This window comes from Natrix helvetica (genome assembly GCF_964273705.1).
Source record: "Natrix helvetica genome assembly, chromosome: 1".
Taxonomy (NCBI): domain Eukaryota; kingdom Metazoa; phylum Chordata; class Lepidosauria; order Squamata; family Natricidae; genus Natrix; species Natrix helvetica.
The window spans coordinates 304,485,748-304,502,737 of NC_138548.1; the positions used below are offsets into that span (position 1 = coordinate 304,485,748).

Sequence of the window (16,990 nt, forward strand, 5' to 3'; positions counted from 1 at the left end):
CCTGTGAAAGCTTTCAGGAGCTTCCACCAAGTGGAGCTGCAGAGCAAACAGGTCCATCCGACTTGTCCAAGGAAACCCCTCCTATTGAACCCCTCCTACTGTCCAAGGAAAACCCTCAGACAGAGCAACCCAAAAGCCCGTCTACCTGCATGACTACATAACTAGTAGGATTGTTCCATCCGAGAGGGGAGGGGTGTTAGATACTTGTTCTAACTACAGTGGTTTCCACCAAGGTCCTCTGTTCCGGTAGGAACAGAGGTTTAATCCTATTGGTTGAAGGGTCTGACAGCTCCCTATAAAAGGGCTGCTGTCAGACTCAACCTTCACTGGATTGTTTTCACTTGTTGTACTTAATAAAGAGCTGTTGTTACCATTAAGCCTGTGTGTGCCTATCCATTACCCAATCTAACAAAAGCTATGACAGTTTAAGACCAAATCATGTATCGCTAATATACGTATATATAAAATCTAATGTCCATACCTTTTTAAATATTCTTTGAGGGATGCAATAGACCTGAAGTAATAGTTTTTATATCAAACAAATTTTGAAAGCAAGTGAAACTTAGAATAAAATATCTCAAATCTTTAAAATAATTACTAAAAACATAGATTTAAAGTTTAGCAAAGCATTCCAAAAGAACATCTTCCATCAATTTCAGATTTAAGTTATATCATATCAATTTCTTATGTGATTTGAGATCAAATACTCACATATTAATAAACAAATATGCTTATCAGTTTTAAATACTAGAATCAAGGAACCTAGTTTAATATATCTAGATCATAGTCTTTGCCAAGATTTCAAAGTGTTTATTTATTTATTTTCCAAATGGTCCCAGAAAATAAGTTTCTCGTCCATTGACAATCATTCATTGGTTATAATAGCTTTGTTTTCATCTAATGATAACATTGATTGATGTTTAAGTGATATTAAGTTTGTGTTAATGCTCAATAACCACATAGATATATTTTCTTCAAGACAATATGCCCTTAAACTTTGGGTTTTCAAACAGTGCTCCCATGTCACTGTAACTGTAAACTTCCTGCTGGTCATATCTTCACTTTCCTTGTATCTTTCCCAGCATTCACGTCATCTCCAAAGAGTTACTGTAAGTCTTTACATAACAAGTCTAAAAAAGAGGATAACATGAGCCTCGTCAGTTGTTCCTCAAATGAGAAGTCTGAGTTGATTTATTTAATGACTTATTTGTCTGTTTTCTTGGCTGTTTATGGTATACTCAAGTTTTCTCAAACACCAAATGGTAGCATAGTGTAGTCCCTATTTCATCAACTTCTCTTTTGGAACCTCATGGGAAATTTTGTCAAATGCTTTCTTGAAATTATGGCTTGTCATTTTGTTGAGGTCACTCTATCCAAAAGTGGAAAAGTGATCAGGTTGATACAGTGCCAAACTTATAAATATGGCATAAACATATGTGGATTTGTGTCGAACAATATTATTTTCTAAATATTCAGATTGCTTAATAAACCATTCAAGGGCAGTGTAGAGTGGTTACATTAATTACCCAGGTCGTCCTTTTCTCTCTCTTGTAAGATAAGAACATTTGCTCTTCTCTAATTTTCTGATAATGTTCTGTACCCAGCCCCCGGGATTTTCTGAAAGATTAGGAAAAGTCTTCTAAAATATCTACATATTTCTTTAAAATACTCAAATGTAACGTATGCATTGCACTCTAGTCCATCCCAAAGCCACCATCAGACTTATTTTTATCCAAGGTATAATAATGCCATAATTCTAGTTTCTTTATTTCATTACTGTGAAAGTTGACTATGGTCTTCCAAAACTCCAATATGTCTTTTTTCTTTTAGGATGAACTAACCATGGTTATGTTATAGGAAATAAATATACACAAAGCTCATTGTTGTTAAAAACTGGACTGCATGCAGTTGCCCAGCTAGGTAATTTTCCAGAGTCTCTAACATTATTATTATGGACAGGAGTGTTATGAACAATTCCCAGTGAATTCAACCGGCTTCCCTAGAAGCATCTGGTTCATCGATCCACTGTTTTTTGCCAGTCAAGAATAGAGTGGCCATTCTTTAATGACTTTCATGACTTTAAGCCATATCCATTCTTTACCTATTTCAAAGTAGAAATCTTTCATTAGTTAGTTCATGTTGCTACAAGGGGGGGGGGGAAGCAACCTCTCATCTGTTTATTTTAATACATCTGCACAAGAAACAGCCATTCTGTTTCCATTCAAAATATCTAGAGCTTTTCTTTTGTTTGACAATTTATGGATTTCTTTTAAAAGGCCATTTCCGTTAGCTAGGAATGTTAGCATATCTAGGAGAGTTTAGCTTTTCATATAGGGTGCTTGATAGGCTGACCTTAGTCCAAGGATGTAATTCATGCAAAACAGAGCCCACCTGGCTTGGGTGAGATGGTTTCTTCACAGCATGTCAAAACTGAATCCGGCCCTTTCTTTTTATTATTATTACTTATTCCTTTATAAAGAAATAGTTTCATAGCTTAACATATGATGTAAGTTAATCAGTCAATTTCTGCCGTGCACTCCCATTTTGGACAGTGCATTACCAGTTGCAATGCACACAGTTAACTTTCTTGATAAGAAAGCTAACTGTGCAAAGAAAGGAGGGGCTCCCAGCCCTGTGGCTATGGACTTTCTTTCAGCTAGAGCTGTAAAGTCTGAACATGCAGAATCAGTTGTCTTTGCTGTTATCTCATGCTTGCCACTCCCTGATTTGCCTGCTTATAATTCTCTAGTAACCTATTATATTATATTGTGGGCTGATGAAAATCAACGTACTGATTTGCACATTGGCTAAGTTTATCTGAACGCAGTTGGGCATCAATAATCTCAAATTAAAAAGGGGTGTGTGTGCATGTAGTATGTTTCCAAAATGTAAAGAAATGGTGGGGGGGGGGGGAAATGTACTGGAGCATCAAAAATGCATCGTTTGTGGAGCTTTAAAAGTGATAACCAGCATTGTGAATTGCATTACATGCCTGTAGGAAGCCAGTAGAGTTCGTAAAATAGTGATGTTGCATGGATGTAGTATGGTGGGGGACTGGGGTCCATAACTACTTGTGCCATCTGCAAGCTAGCACGGGTTCCTTGGGTGCAGTTCAAGGAAATGGTTATAATCTGTAAAGCCCTTCATGGCATAGGGTCAGACTGCTTACCTCCAGTTGCCCTTCTCACAAGATCCGACAGAATGGGCATGCTTGGGGCCCTTTCTACGATACAATTTTAGCTAGACGGATTCCCTGCATGCCGTCCAAGATTTAGATGGCTCTGACACTGTTGACCTGCTGTAAAGACTTGAAACGCTGATACCTTTCCCCAGCAGTATGGTAAGACATTGGCATATGACTTGAAATCATATTGAGAATTTAAATGCAATTATGATTTAGTCTTAGTTTATTATAGTGTGTTTTTCATGTTACAGGGACTGGCAACTATGTCAACTAACCGAAGCAGTAACTAATGCATGGGGAATGTTTGCAAAGCATGCTTGTGGCTGATGGCATCAGTGCATTGCTTTTAATGTGTATTCCCTATTGTGTGCCTACTTACTCTCTTGTAATCCTTCCCGATCCAATCTTTCTGTTCTGTCAGAGGAGTTGGGGGTGGGGAATCCATGTGATTTCTATAGGCAATCATTCCTGCCTAATCCATTTTCTACATATTCCCCCTCACAGAATACAGATTGAGAGGAAGAGATTACAAGAGAGTAAGCAGGCACACAATGGGAAAATCACATAAAAGAAATGTGCTGGTGTTGACGGCTGCAAGAGTGTTATGCAAACAATCTGGTATAGTCCCAATTATTTGCCTTCTTACTCTCTTCTAAGTTTTTCCTCCCCTCTCTACAAGATAGACAGAGAAAAACAGATCAGGCACAGGACTATAGACTATAAGATGATGGGAAGACCTTAAATGTGGATATTGGTTATAAAAAATTTTCAGCACCCCTGTAAATTCAAGCAGAAGCTGAATGAAACAATCAGTAAGCAACATTGTTTTATTCTGTGTTTGTAATCTTAGGTCATAGAGTCATTGTTTATAAAATACAAATCCCTTAAATAAACTTTCTAGAGACTTCATTCCAGTTTCTGGATAGAATGATGATCAATGTAATTCTTAACTGGATTTGATACTGAGATTACTGCAGCCATCCTAATTTGTAATCTTTGTCAAGAGAAAAATAAGGGATGGGAAAATGTTTTGATTCTTCTAGAGATTTTGAGCTTGGATACACATGTATGTAGAATATCTGGAGAATATTGAAATTGATGGCAAGAAATTATCAATTGATCAAGGTTTTTTTTCAATATTTTTGAGACAAATCTTCATAAAGCATTAGAGTTAAAAGAAGAAACACACTTTCATAAGTAAGTTGATTCTGAGGAGCATAATTTTTAGCTGCAAAATACAGTTATAGAAACTATGTGAAATATAAATCAAAGTGCAAAGGAATAAAACAAGACCTAAAAAATATATTATCTGCCAGTTTAGATTAAATCCATTGAAACCTACAAGTAAAGGAGCAGCAACAATGTACATATGAGTTGCTGAAAATAGCAAATAAAAAGATAACTTTTAAAATGTACAGTGAAACCTCGGGTCACGAACACTTCCGACCACGACCAAATTGGGTGCCAATCAAAAAATCCGCTAAATGTTTCACTCTGGTCATGAACACATCCTCAGGTGGCGATCAAACACAGCTGTGACTTTCCCTGCCATGGCAATTTTACCAAGGTGGCACAGTGCAGTACTGCAGGCTACTTCAGCTGACTGCTAGTTGCAGTTCAGCAGTTCAAATCTCACCGACTCAAGGTTGACTCAGCCTTCCATCCTTCCGAGGTGGGTAAAATGAGGACCCAGATTGTTGGGGGCAATAGGCTGACTCTGTAAACCGCTTAGAGACTGCTGTAAAAGCACCATGAAGCGGTATATAAAGCTAAGTGCTATTGCTACATTCTGCATCTGCACATGCACAGTCTCACTTCCAGTCACGACCAAATCGTGTTGCGACCAACGTCCTGGAATGGATTACAGTCGTGACCGGAGGTTCCACTGTATGTTCCTCTATGTTCTGTTCATTCAACTAAATAACTAGGTAAATGATAAAAACATGCCTTCTAAATCAGGGGTCCCCAATCCCTGGTCCATGGACCGGCACCAGGTCACGTCATGCCAGAAACTGGGCCCTGCAAAGAAGCAAAGCCCCATCTGCAGGAAGCAGGCAGCATGCAAAGCCATGGTCCCTCTGGTCCACAGAAAAAACCTCTGTCCACCGTACCGGTCCCTGGTACCCAAAAGGTTGGGGACTACTGTTCTAAGTAACTGCATATAAAGGAAGATAGTTGCTGCTTAGCATAACCTTGTTACATTATGCTATGCAAAGTTGATTTCTAAATAGCAACTGGATTTCTGTGCAACCCTATGCATGGCAAATGTATACACATGCCTATTCCAAGATACGTGGGGACACGGTGGCTCAGTGGCTAAGATGCTGAGCTTGTTGATCAGAAAAGGTCGGCAGTTTGGCAGTTCAATTCTCTAGCACCATGTAACAGAGTGAGCTCCCGTTACTTGCCTCAGCTTCTGCCAATCTAGCAGTTTGGAAGCATGTAAAAATGCAAGTAGAAAACTAGGAACCACCTTGGTGGGAAGGTAACAGCGTTCCATGCACCTTTGGCATTTAGTCATGCCGGCCACATGACCACGGAGATGTCTTTGGACATCTGGCTCTTCAGCTGTGTAACAGAGATGAGCACATGGGTACAACATTGGAAGAAAATCACATTGAAATTAATGGGTCTTTCTAAAAACAGTTCTTCATCAGATTTCACTTGAGCTACTTACAATTCCATCACATATATATACCAAGTGCATTTTATTTATTATTTCAAGTGAAAATCTTAAGTAAATGCAAGAAAGGTTGCAAAGGTGTCCATATTTACCTACTTATTACTTTTATGGTCTTTAAATTATTAATTATCTGCTTATCATAATTTATTGGAATAGTTTAATATTTATTTACTCTCAATAATTGTGAGAGTAAATGAGAAACTAAATTTATTTTCTATTGATATAAGGTTGTTTTATATGGATCATTATTTAGCTCAGATATAATATTTATAACTGAAACTAATTTTTTAAAGCCTTTACTTAGTTTTTAAAGATTGGTTTTTTCCTTAATTTCCTTATAAATGAGAGATTTTAAAAAAAATACCACCAGTCAACCAGGAAACAATGGCCAATACATAGCCATATGACACAAAGAAGCTTACATCCACATTTATAAGATTGCACTATAAATGTGCAATCTTTTTCATTAATTTGCAACAAGTGCCATTAAACTACCGTAAGGAAGCATGATATAAGTAAAAACAATGGAGTCAGTGACCACTGCTGCAACACAACAGCTACAATTTTACCAAGATTTGATTTGCTAATCTTAAAGTTTCAGAGGAAAAGAGCTAATCTCAATTCATCCATTTTTAGCATTATGAGAACATTTGGATTTTAACAATCTCTTAAGTTTAATTAAGAAAAATATATTCAAATAATGGATCTTTATGGTCCAGGTCAGAGGACATCTCATAGACATTTCCAAACTTTGCAGTTATTTTACTTGCATTCCTGCCAGTTAGTGAAGAGAGCTTAAACAATTCATTGTGCTTGGGAAGCAAATTCCTTAAGTACTATATTCCATTCATTTGGATCATATTATTTTTATATTTCATCTTTCATTCAACTGCTCAAAGCAGAATGCGCAATGGCCACTCCCCTTAGTTTCCCAATAACAGGTAGGTTGTGTGGTAGATTGGACTGATAAGAGTATAAGTCCAATTATAAAATATTTGCAGCAATTATGGCAGGAAGAATTAAACAGGTTTTAAATGAACGAATACACCTGGACCAAAACGGATTTTTACCTCACAGACACATTAAAAATAATACGAGAGTCATCCTAGACATAATAGAATATTACGAGGCACATCCAGAAAAACAAATGGTACTGGTTTTCCTTGATGCACAAAAAGCATTTGACAACGTAATTTGGAAATTTATAATAACACTATTAGACAGGATGAAATTCGGAGGAAAATTTACAAAAATGATAGAAAAATTTTATAACAGTCAGACAGCCAAAGTTCTAATGAACGGAGAACTAACAGAGAAGTTCGAAATAAAAAAGGGAGTCAGACAGTGATGCCCCCTCTCTCCTTTGCTGTTTATATTAACCCTGGAAATTTTATTAAATGAAATTAGGAAGGACCAGGGAATAAAAGATTTGAGACTCAAAAATGAAGAATATTAGGCCCAAGCTTATGCCGATAACTTAGTATTTGTTCTAGAAGATCCATTAGAATCCAATCTGAAATTAATTAAAAAATTAGACGTATATGGCGAAGTGGCCGGATTAAAAATCAGTAAAGGCAAAACAAAAATGATAACCAAGAATATGACAAAAAAGCAAGAAGAGGAACTGGAATTAGCAACTAGAATGCAAATAACTAAGAAAGTGAAATACTTGGGGATCTGGGTGTCTGCAAAATGTTCCACAAGGACAATAATTATAATAAACTAGTGACACAAATAAAGAAAGATTTAGAAAGCTGGAAAAATATTCAGCTATCACTAATGGGATGTATAGCCACAGTCAAAATGTATATTTTGTCAAAAATCTTATTCTTGTTGCAAGCCGCACCTATTAACCCAGGTAAAACTTTCTTTCAATAATTAAACAAAATAACTGCTAGGTTCATTTGGCAAGGACGAAAAGCGAGGATTAAACTAAAGTCAATGCAAGATAGCAAGGAGAGGGGAGGTTTAGCATTACCAAATTGGGAATTATACACATTAACAGTAACAATAACATGGGTAAAATATTGGATAGAGCTAAAGAATAAAAGAATTTTGACCTTAGAAGGCCATGATTTGCAAGCAGGTTGGCATACATTGCTATGGGATGATAAAAATAAAACGCACAAATACTTTCAAAAACATTTAATTAGAATAGCATTATTGCAAAACTGGCTCAAAATAAAAAAAAAATCCACTATGTGAAAATCCCAAATTGACTATCACCGACAGAAAGGACGATCCATCCAAATTTTATAGATATGAATAAAATGCTATGATACAGAGACATAACTGACGGACAGGGATATTTAAAAACAATTGAAGAATTGGCAGAACAAAACATGAAAGTTGACTGGCTAACCTACTTGCAAATCAAAACTAAACACAATAATGATACTAAAATATATGACATCGAAACAGAACCACATGAATTGGATAAATAATTCATAGCTCGGATAGAAAGATGATAGGGAGAATATATAAATTTCTCCTGAAGCATAAAATGGAAGAGGAAATCATGAAAGAACAAATGATAAAATAGGCATAGAACTTTGGCTATAATATTGAATTGGATAAATGGGAAAAATTTTGGGGAACAAACTTAAAAATGACACTATCAGTTGCATGCAAGGAAAATCAGTACAAAATGTTTTACAGATGGCACCAACAAGGTTACCTCCCCAAAATGCTGGAAATATGAATCAATACATGGAGCATACTACCACTTATGGTGGACCTGTGAGGCGGCTAAAATTTTTTGGAAAAGGATCAAAAAGGGGCTAGAGGTAATAACAGGTGTTAAAATAGAATGGAAGCCTGAAGTTTTTTTTATTAGAAATAATGACTGTGAAATATAAAAAAGAAGTTCAGTATTTAATATTACATATAATTACAGCGGCAAGGATTGCCTTTGCCCAGAAATGGAAAAACAAATTAATTCCAAGCGAAGACGAAATAATAAGAAAGGTTATGGACTGTCCTGAAATGGACAAATTAACAAAAGAATTACAGGGAAAAGAAGAAACAGAATACTACCATGGTATAGGTGGATGGAGGAAAGAAACAAGGATCAATGAAGGAAGACAACAAAGCCCAACAATAGTAGTTAAAGAGAATTAACACATATATATGTATCCAAGTGATTTAAATTTACTAGAGGTAATCAGCCAATATAGCAGACAGAAGAGTAAGATAAGAAGGTTAAGAATGATGAAATACAAATGAAATATAATAGAAGAGGAAACAATATAAGGTGAGCGATATTGATTGGCAATTGCTATTCGAAAGAACAGGAAGCTCCTGTTCGTATTGTATTGCGTAAATGTGGTGTACGTCTAAGTTTTGTGTGCATGTATTTTACATATTTGTAAATAAAATTTAAAACTAAAAAAAAAGAGTACGAGTCACCCAGGGAGTTTCTCTGGTTGTGAATAGGCAACGTCTATGTCATCATTCCCCTTAACACTGTATCACATTGGCTCTCATTTACATTCACTTCTATAAAAAAATTAAAATGTTTAGGAAGTTAAAAAAAACCTATTTTTATCTAGTTTATACATGCCATAAAAATATTACCTTAGAAAAGTCCATTCATTCCATTTGAATGTAAAAGCAGAAATTTTCAGAGATCATCCAAAAGCCCTTGCTTCATAAATTCATTGGAACTTCCTTTGTTTGTTTGTTTAATCATTCATTTATTTGCAACCCAATTCTCCACAAGGTGACTCTGGGGGAGTTTACAAAGTTATAAGCAATAAAACAATACAAGTATACAGTATTTACCAGGGGTGTCAAACTGGATTTCTTTGAGGGCTAGATGAGCATTGTAGTTCTTCGTGGGGGGATGGGAGGGATGTTTCCTCCAGCACCCTGCTGGCCAAAACAGGGCGCAGGAGGGCTATGTGTGCCCCCCCCCCGCACCTCATTTTTGCCTGCAGTCCCAGATGAAAATGAGCCACGCAGAAGTCCAGCGTGGCCCCTGCACGGCCCTTTGTCATCCCTGGCCTCCAGCAACACTCTGTCAGCCACAAACAGGGCCCACAGAGACCCCACAAGGTCCCCACACAGCCCCCCGTGGCCTGTTTTGGCTAGCAGAGGTCCTCTGGGTCAGTCCTTTGATATTTGCAGAACGACCCCCTGGGCCAGGCACCCCAAAGGCCAGATGCGGCCTGCAGGGTTTGAGTTTGACACCCCTGGCATATAGCATTAAAATAGTAAGCTATGATGAAAAGATGTGTAAAAGATGAGTTGGGATCTGCTATTAGGCATGTCTCTCATTGGACCCTCAAGCCAGCTGGCAGAGCCGGCCCTTTAGTCCCTTATGGAAGGCCAGGAGGGTGGGAACAGATCTCACTGCAGGTGTCAAGATGTTCCAAAGGGCAAAAGCCACCACAAAGAAGGCTCTTCTCCTGGACCCTGGCAGCCAAAATTCCTTGACTTATGGGATCTGCAACATGCCTCCTCTGCTGCTGTGGATGAGGCAGGCTCATCCCATTGGGATGAGAAAGTTCCTCAGGTAACATGGACTCATGCCCTGCAGGGCTTTATAAGTAAAAACTCACACTTTTAGTTGCACCCGGAAGCAGACAGCAATATAATGTGGGTCATTGTAGAGGCCCCAAAGCTGGCACACCAACACACTCTGCATTGGTTTTAGCTTCTGAATGCTTTTCAAAGGTAGCCCTATGTAGAGCTCATTGCAGTAGTCCAGACACAAGATGCCCAGGGCTTAAAAGAGTACAGAGAGTCCTGGTTTTTTTAATAAGTTTTTCAACCAATTAATCTAAATGATTAATTCATTAGTCAATGCGGCCCTGTATTTTACTCATTAGCAATGCATAAAATAATGACTTTTCATAACAAACTAGCTATCATAAAAAGATAATACAATGATGATTGTGAAGAAAACTGCAATTCTGTAAACTGTAAAACTGTAACTCAAGGTTCAGTTACTTAGGAGGAATCTTCACTGGAAGTTATTTCCCATTAAAAGCACTTTTGCCGTTAATCGCCCATTGAAGCCAACAGAACAAAGTGACTGATATGGCTGATTAATTCAACTCATTTTAATGGATTTAAAAAATAATCCTCTCCAGATTTATTTAGAACTCCTCTGACTGAAATTGTCATATAATTGCTGATGAACAAGACCACAAAGCCAGTAGGACGGAGTGACTTGCAAATGACTGGGTTGCCAGACCTGGTTAATTGAAGCTGGAGCAAAGCCACTACATTTTAAACAAAGAAACTAATCTATCATGGTATTAGAAAAAAAAAACTTTTGTAAGAAATATATCTGACTCCCTGATGATTATTGTGTCTCATTTAAGGATGTGGTAAGTGTACCTTCGAATAATTTAGAGATAATTTTAGATTATCTAAATTATCTCTAAATTATCCAGATAGGTTTAAGAATCCCATTTTTATTTTTGCTTTCGTAGTTAAGTCTCCTTCAAGTGGAATTCAACTCCTGCTGGCTTTGTCAGACTATGAGAGAGGAGGGAGAGAGAGAGAGATAACTTCATGTGTGGAGGCAAGTATGCATATACTTGTATACATATATTACTGCTACTTGCTAGTTAAGCCTCCCACAATCCTGATGTTGTCTGATGATAACCTATTTGCATTTTAAGCATATCTGTATCTGTACTGTAATGGTAATTTCTTTTAATCAACTCACTGTTATCAAGTCAAAGATGCAATTAGATGTTGACCTTGCAGTGGCATTGAAATCTTAGTATAGGTAGACTTACAACCAACACTGAGCCCAAAATTTCTGTTGCTATGTGAGACATTTGTTAAGTGAGGTTTGCCTTGCTTGCCACAATTGTTAAGTGAATCACTGCAGTTGTTAAGCTAGTAACCCAGTTGTTAAGTGAAACTGGCTTACTCATTGACTTTGCTTGTCAGAGGGTTGTAAAATGTCATCCATGACGCTGTTACACTACAACCATCATAAAATATGAGTCCTTTGCCAAGCGTTTGAATTTTGATCACATGACTTGGGGATGCTGCAAAGTGTGAAAAATGGTCATAAGCCAGTTTTTCAATGCAGTTGTAACTTCAAAATGTCACTAAATGAACTGTTGTTAAGTCGAAGGTATGTTACCCATACCTTCTGGGAGTCCACCTACCAATATTGGAAGGACCTTAAAAACCATGAAGAGGGTACCACATTTGGGCTATTAGAAATTTTGAAATTCTTCAAACTGCTTATAAAAGTTGCAAGGAAGGAAACCACCACTAGTAACAAAATTCCAAACAGCTGATGGTTCCAAGAACGCCAAATTTCTCATCTTTGTATCCAAACCCTAAGGGAGAGGGGGGGAGGGGGAGGGAGAAGCAACAAAAGGGCAAGGAAATAAAAGTAGGAAGTTTCCTTCCTCTGTAAAAATACAGAGGAAGGAAAGTCCATATTGCATTTCCTGTTTTCTTTTTTCATTTCCTATGGAGAAGAAAGCAATCGTCCAAAGCCAGGGTTTGGGTGAGTGTGGGGGTATGTAGATTAACCAGGACAACCCTAAAACGAAACTCCGACCAAGTTTGTCCATGGGAAAACTAGTCCGTGGAGAAAACGTGTGAAAGGGAGTGTCGGGCGGGTTCCCTAAAGGCTGCATTTTGAACACCCCCCCCCAAAAAAAAACCACCCCAAGACCGCAGCTTCCTATCCTTTGACAGCGCTGTATTCAAATTGCGCGCATTTTCTCCTGGGTTCCTCACCAGCACGTGGAACCCACTTTCTAGCAAAAGAAAAACCCACCCACGCACCCCTCACTTATTAATCGCCCGGCGCAATCCAGAGAGCCGGAGACCCGATGCCCCCGTTCCCAGAGCCTGGCTGGGCCCTCGCCCGGGGGGGGGGGGTCAGCGGACAGGCAGAAAGCGGCTCCGGCGTGACCGCTCGGGGCGCTCCCGGGTGGGTGGGGCGCGGAGGTTGGCCTGCAGGGCGGGGAAGTGTAGCCGCGGGACCGAGAGGCGGGGCCTGCCCCTAGGACGGGACGGGCGGGGGAACCCACGCCACTAGAAGCGAAGGCTTTGCTCCTGCCGCGTTGACAGCGTCAGGTCAGTGCGGGAGCAAACGAGGCAAGCGGGAGCCTCTCGCGGCGCGTCGGGGCAGGGGAGAGTGAGCGCCACACGGGCTGCGTTCCAGAGTGCTCGCCCGCCTCAGGAGCGGCTGCCACTCGCTGCAACTCTAGGAGGCGTTCGGGGAACTCGGTCCGTGGAGGCACGTGTCTCTGGGTCCAGCGGGAGTGGGGCGGCTGCTGCGAGACGTGCGTCGGGACCGGGATAGGGGGTCTCGGAATAGGGGAGCTGGCGCCGCAAAAAGAGAGAAGAAACTTTGTTGGGGGGTGGGGGAACCTCTAGTAAGGCTGTGCCAGGCAAGGACAGGTCTTCTTCCCTATCAGAGTCGGAGGCGCGGGGTTTCCTCCTCAGAGTTCCTCTCCCGGCTCGGAGGTTGTGTGAATGGTCGGGAGAAAGGAGTTGAAGTCTTTCCGGATGGGGTTACCCGACGCGAACTCTGTGGAAAGATAAGACTTACTGTCCGGGGGTAGGTTGAGGGGAGCGGTGAAGGGAAGGAGAGACATCCGTACGAAAGACATGCCCGTGTGAGCACACGCGCAACAACTTATTAACTCGTAGTTAATGGATATGTCAGTCTGGGGAATTGGACCCTAGACGAGGAAAATTCTGCCCAGGTAAAAGGAATCCAGTAGGTCTGAATGCCGAGAAGAGCTGCAAAGGGTTTTTGTGATGTGCAAATTTTTTTTTTAATGTATATTGACTTGAAAGTCTTTAGGGTTTTTTTTAGAAAAGAGAGAGAGATAAACGCTTCCTGGCCCCTTTAGGCATGGGTGTGCAGTTTGCTTTGCATCAGCTCTGAGTAATACATCTTGAGGAAGGAGAAGTTGATAGTAACTGGAATTATATTTGAGTATCTGATAAAACCCAGTGGGCAGGAATGGGCATTTATAGGCGCCTTCTGGGTTTGCTGAAGTAATTTCATAGGGCTTTGTAGTACTCCAAATCCCCTTAAGCTTTTAGTTTTTCCTAGGTAAATTGCCTGTTGTGGGTATTCTGATAGGAAAACATAAAGCACCTGTAGCCAAGATGGGACCTTAAGAATAAAGACAAGATGATGGGAAGGGAGTTACACTTAGTTCTTAGTAAACCAAAAGGGCTGATAATTTCTTTTAAATAAAACATGCTTTTTCTCTTAGCCTTCCTAATCACAACAAGGAGTGTAAATAGGGTTTCAAGTGCAATCATTCCACAACAGAGATTATATATTGTGAAATACATATGATGTCTTGGTGTCATATCCCAAGTCTGCAGGAGTGTTTTGTAAGTTTCCCACTGACATTTCTCCCTAGGGCATTAAACACTAGAGACTGCAAGTTCCTGTTAGTGTCGTAACTTTGAGGCAATGTGTGTGAGTTATGATCCAGTATGGTAACAGGATCATAATTTAAAACTGCAGTAGCATTTTGGTGATAGGTTGAGTGAGAAAACACTTTTTATGGAGTGTGGTGATGATCACAGGTAAAAACCCATAATTGCTTTCTGTGATAGCTTGAAATCATATATTTCCATCAGTAGCCAAATCATATACAGGTATATTTCATAAATTATAATTTACCAAATATATCTGGAAGTCATAAGAGCCAATTAAGTAATGAGCATTAATTTGACAATAATTATTTCAAAACTCAACCCTGACTCCTTTTAAAATATGTACTGTGTAATCTTCTGAGATGGGATTGAGTTAGAAAGTGATGGTACAGCTACTTTCTTTGTATAGTGAACTCTGAACCATCTTTTTAATATAAGTGTCAAATGTTAATAACACCCACAGAGGTAGTTTTTACTTGTGAAACTAAAAAGATTAGCCATTTTCCGGTGTGTGGTACAGTGAGTGAAAGCCATATATATGAGGGGAAAAGGGAAAGGAACATCAGACAGTGATTACAGGTTGTGTAGGTTGTTATCTTGATCATAAAGATTAGTGATACTCAGTCTGGTGTACTCCAGTTGAATTGGGACTTACCAGAGAGTTGAAATTCCAATGCTTCTGAAGACTAAATTGCTGAGGTGGGTGCATTATTACATAGTGACCTTTATAAGAAAAAGCCAATTTAAATTGTAGGCATTTAATGTATAAGATAAAGTTGCCTGTGAAAAAAGTTTATTAGGATCCTAATTCTGACTCTTACCCCATCACTTAAAGTGCTTCTTTTCAACTCATTTCTATTAAGTACATTTTGTGGAGTAATCATTCTGATGTATTGCTTAAAGATATTTTGATTTCCAGAGATGTTTGTATCTAAACTACGGTACCATATTGAATTGATAAAACCCAATATTTAACTTTTTTAAAAAATGAAATGCATGTCTGCAATAAAATAATTGTAAGTCATGCATGGTTATTAATGGCAAAATAAACATTTGTGACTTTTTTTAATGGTATACATGAGCATGCATTGTTTTCAATTTTTCCTCTTTGAACTTAGATTAGCTTTCCATGGAAAAAATGCTGTATGCAGTTTGGGCAGCAAAAATAGTTACTTTGAATTAAATGTTTTTTTTTAATGTTCCCTACACCGTATTCTCAAATCTTTTTATAATTCAGTCTTTTCTGTATTTTTTTAGAAGTTAGTCTCAAAAAGATTTCAGGTTTAGACTAAAGAACTTGGTAGATTCTCAGGATAATGTCCCGTTTAGTTATCATCTGGTTTAGATAATCAGGTCATCTTTAAAATTGGGTCTCTATGATTATCGTCAATATGAGATAACCATTCCATGACATTGAACACCTATTATGGTATGTGTGTGTGTGTGAAAGCTTGTTTCCTGGTATCTGTGATAATGTTAAATAACTACAACACTTGTAGAAGAAGGGATTGTAAGACATTCATTCTATGGTTTTCAGAAATTGAAATCTAAAGTTACCTGTTTTAAACTGAAGTAAAAGTCTAGTTGATATATGGATGAGCCTTGTCCTCAGAATCCCTAAAATGTTAGTGTGATTCTTTTATTCATCCAAAGAGCACCACACTTATTTTTTTTCCAAAATCAATGGAAACAATAATCTGCTATAGATTATTTAAAATAACCAGAGAGAAACTTCTAATTTTACTAATATTTACCTAGTGCTTTTCAAAAAATGAAATGTATTATATGAGTGATAAGATTTTTCAGTATATCTGTCAGATTCCATACCTCTCCTCAATATTTTCTTCATATACTGTATATATAAAACAGCCTTTAGTCATTAGTGATATTAATAAATTGGCATAAACTCCCAATTCAAAATCTATAATAGTGAAGTCATATATATTTCAGTCCTATAAATATCAGCCCAATCTGTTTCACTGGTTGATTATGGGGGGAAAAGAGCAAGGTGTTAAAGGCACTAACTTGAACTCCTAAGACAACAATGCAATAAATATGACAAGAAATAAATTCATACTATCCATTTACTCCCAGGTAAGCTCATTTAAGATTGTGGCCTATGTTTTAAAAGTTTTGCTTTCCAGTATTGCAGATGATCGTCTGCGGCTATAATTTTAAACAATCTAGAAGTAACAATTTGCCACCAGAAAAAAAGCTGGATAGTCAGTCTTATGATTCCTTAAGGTATGCATTAGGAGTAATAATGAACACACAGCATAAGGATTGTGGTGAATAACTTGATAAGACTTAGTTTTCCGTGTTGTTGCTCTGCTTTGATATTGGAAATCAGGACAAGTTCAAAATAAAACTGCAATATCACAATTATTTTATAAAAATCTATACTACAGCCATTCTTGGAATAAATGAAGTCAGAACATTCAAAACATTTTTGGATGACGAAAACAATAAGGGGGGAATCTCATAAAGACATAAACAATTTGGGTAGGCACGAATCTTAAATATTAGAATTAACCTGAAGGTGGAAAATTCAGAATTGATCCAAAGAAGTGCTGCTTCATATAATCTTATTGTAAAGTTATATGATTAATTAACAGAAAATATAAGAGCTATGAACTCAGACAGTTTTAAAAGACAAAGTCATGTAAGATAGTGTAAACATATCATAGCTACTGGTCAAGATGGCTGTAAAGTACTGTAAAGTCAACATGCTT

The 16,990-nt window shown here is 38.2% G+C and overlaps 1 protein-coding gene across 2 annotated transcripts in view; it reads left to right on the plus strand.

Moving 5' to 3' along the window:
• PPARG (peroxisome proliferator activated receptor gamma) overlaps positions 1 to 16,990 on the plus strand; it is an 87,359-nt gene that overhangs the window by 3,505 nt on the left and 66,864 nt on the right. Inside the window, exon 1 of one of the 2 annotated variants that reach the window (XM_081936393.1) lies at positions 12,806 to 12,929. The exons of the other annotated variant lie outside the window; for it this stretch is intronic. The gene's annotated coding sequence lies outside the window, so the exon portion shown is untranslated. Of the gene's footprint in view, positions 1 to 12,805; positions 12,930 to 16,990 lie in introns of those variants that run through there. 2 annotated transcript variants of the gene reach the window in all.